Here is a 3,182-nt window from a genome sequence, read left to right as displayed (position 1 = left end):
GCCCTATAGCTGCAGCTTATTTGCATCCGTGTAATTTTTGTATCATACAGGCATTATTTTCATTCAAAAAGTTAATATTATTTTCATCATAATATTGATTTAGATTTCTATCTGAGTATACTTTATCAGAATCACATAAAGACGAAGCATTCTCATCAACAACAATTAGTTGATCATTATTATTATTAATTATTGCCATAGAATCCGCAGAATCAGTCTGATGAGTTATCATATTCATATCTGTTACTGTGTTTCTTGCAACTAATCTTCGTTTATGTCTTGCACTATAAAATATTGAGTGTTTTCGTTTGCGACCCATATTTTTCACAAAATATATTTTTTTTCCTAAATATACATATACAATGAAAAAAAGATATCTTGTTACAATAAATATGAAAAAAATATAAGACAAACATAAGATAAAAAATATTGTATATACTAACCTTAATTTTTATGTTGATGTTTTTCACTTTGTTAAATCACTTCTTATTGCTAAGTGATCTTCTGAGATCACTTATTTTGAGTCAAAATGTCCTCTTATGCAAATAAAAAACACGTGCTGGTACACCAACAGACTGCGTATACGCTGCAGAGCGTTTTGGGCAACGTGCACGCGCCTACACGGTCACGCTTGCATTAGGATTAGGTAAGATTAGGTTACATTAAGTAGCGTCCATTAACGGTGACGTGTTGATTCTTTTACTTTTAGAACAAATCAACGTCAAGTCTTGACAAGATGACAACTTAGCAGTCATTCTGCTGAACGCGACTATTTTAAAGAAAAATATTTCAAATAAAAGTTGTTTGATTCAAAGGAGGTCATAAAGTAGATGATGCCCTTTATTTGATGAATATTTTAAGAGATATTTGAAGTGGTGTACGTGTTATTTTAAATTTGACACCCTAATATATATTTAGTTATAGCAGTAATAAATATAAATAAATAAATATAAATTATTTATTAAATATATCATAAATTAAACTTTATTTTTCTAATTTTAATTGTTGATCGTCACAGCACAACATCTTTATGATGTCACTGTGACATTTTCTTGCTATGACAGATTTTTTATCATTATTGTTACATTTCGTGATATACTAGTTATATCAATGTGACATTTTTGATGATATCACTGTAACATCATAAAGATGTTGTGCTGTGACGATTAAATATATATTTTATCGTCACAGCAGAACATCTTTATGATGTCACTGTGACATTTTCTTGCTATGACAGATTTTTTTATCCTTATTGTTACATTTCGTGATATACTAGTTATATCAATGTGACATTTTACAATGATATCACTTCAATTGTGATTAATGATATCACTGTTACCTTCCAATAATCTCACAATGACATCACAGTGACATTACATTTTTTTGTCACCTTGTGACTCTATTGTGAGCTTATTGTGATGTCACTGTGACATTTTTTGCTATGGGGGATATAATTAACTTATAAGATACATAATAACACAAATCGCTAACACAACTAATATGGTCAGTGCTGTTAATGTGGGCAATAAGAAGTTTTAGTAATATATATAAGTTATCATCTAATTGCATTCATTTATCGCTAAATAATTTTAATACAAGCCAACATTTTAATATAAAAATATTAATTTCTCTTTGATTTTAACGTAAAAATAAAAAATTCATGAATACACTAAATACACAAGTAACTATTATTGTGATACTTAAAAAATGATAAAACTTATTGACGTTGTTGCTTTGCCTGTAAAAAATAAAAGTAATAATAAATATGTTGTTATATCGAAAACTAAAATATACAAGTAAAACGTAAAACATACTAGTTCTCTGTCGTAGCGCGTTTTTGAGTGCCTTAACCAAGCTGACACATAGTTCTGAAATTGTTTATCTGTCAAAAATGGAAAGTGTTTTCTAGTCGATCCTACAAATGTAACAAAAAAAAAGTTAATATAGTACCGGTACAATTATTATGCTATTAAAAGCATTAATTTTTTATAATTATATATTTTTACATTTCTATATACGTTTTAAAATGTCCATAATTATTAGTGTGTTCACTTCGAAGTTGCCTTTGCGACCCATCCAAGAACATTTTGTACCCAATTTATTAGTAAATATTTTTTCTAGTCCAGCTTTTATTTGATCGTGGGGAGAAGTGCCTCCTAATAAATAGACAAATGTTTCCTACGAAAAAAATGTAAATACATATATATATATATATACAATTGTTCGAGCCTTTTCTGGTAAATATTGAGCATCCTTTTTGTCTATTTTAATTTCAATTAAAGTCAGTTAGTCAGAAGGAAAAAGGGTTAAATATATATTTTTTAAAAATAGATATCAGTAGTTTTGGCATATTCAACAATGGTACAATGAAATTATAATGAATGTTATAAAATAATCCTAGTTTAATCAAGCTTGAACAATCAAAATTGCTTTTGAAAGCAATTTCTTTCTAACCATTTACATTATTTTACCAGCTCGAACCTTGAATTTTGTCTCAAATATTCAAAAAACAAGAAATAAGAAATGTAGACTATTTTTACCATTTGTTTTTGTCCTTCCTCATTAGTTTTTAATGCGATGTCGAAATCAAGTAATTTTGTAAATTTGTTGAAAGGTTTGTTCGGAATAAGAGAAAAAGTACTACTACAGCTTGAACCAGATGCTGAGAGCAGTGGAAGCGAATTATTTGTACGCTCTAATTGCTTTAAAAATGCATTTTGTTGTTCCAATAATTTTTTAATCGCAATCGTGTTTTGCAGGATTGAAACAATATTCTGACTATCTGAAATATAAATTTACAAATTATATTACTATAAATAAAAGAACAATAAATATGAATGATTACCTGCTGGAAAATTTTCAAAAATGATATCGGTTGGTATCATATTATTTACTGGATTAACAGCATCTTTAGGATCTAAATAATGGAAATTTTTAGTATCATTATTGTATTTATTTAATATTAAATTAATAAATTAATAGACACTATATATATATTAAGCGGGATTACTTAAAATCGACTTGTATTGTTTAATACCTTATTGTACCAAAAATTATTTGTTTATACCTTCATCAGAAGTTACATGGTCTTCAGAGGCAATATTATTCTTTTTATTTTGACTCACGTTTATTGCTGTTTCATCCATATTTTCGATATCCTTGTCCAAGTTTTGGTTATCATC

The 3,182-nt window shown here is 27.6% G+C and overlaps 1 long non-coding RNA gene across 1 annotated transcript; it reads right to left on the bottom strand.

The window, feature by feature from the left end:
• Positions 1–2,057: 2,057 nt before the first annotated feature.
• On the bottom strand, positions 2,058–2,881 carry LOC146724574 (uncharacterized). The gene is made up of 3 exons (XR_014924015.1): positions 2,846–2,881; positions 2,541–2,782; positions 2,058–2,178 (listed from the first exon to the last, which is right to left on the bottom strand). It is a non-coding gene; the product is annotated as an uncharacterized LOC146724574 (long non-coding RNA).
• Positions 2,882–3,182: the final 301 nt, after the last annotated feature.

Source organism: Nylanderia fulva, unplaced genomic scaffold (assembly GCF_048542155.1).
Source record: "Nylanderia fulva isolate GAGA-0341 unplaced genomic scaffold, ASM4854215v1 Scaffold1254, whole genome shotgun sequence".
Classification (NCBI taxonomy): domain Eukaryota; kingdom Metazoa; phylum Arthropoda; class Insecta; order Hymenoptera; family Formicidae; genus Nylanderia; species Nylanderia fulva.
This window is presented reverse-complemented; position numbering and strand designations above follow the sequence as displayed.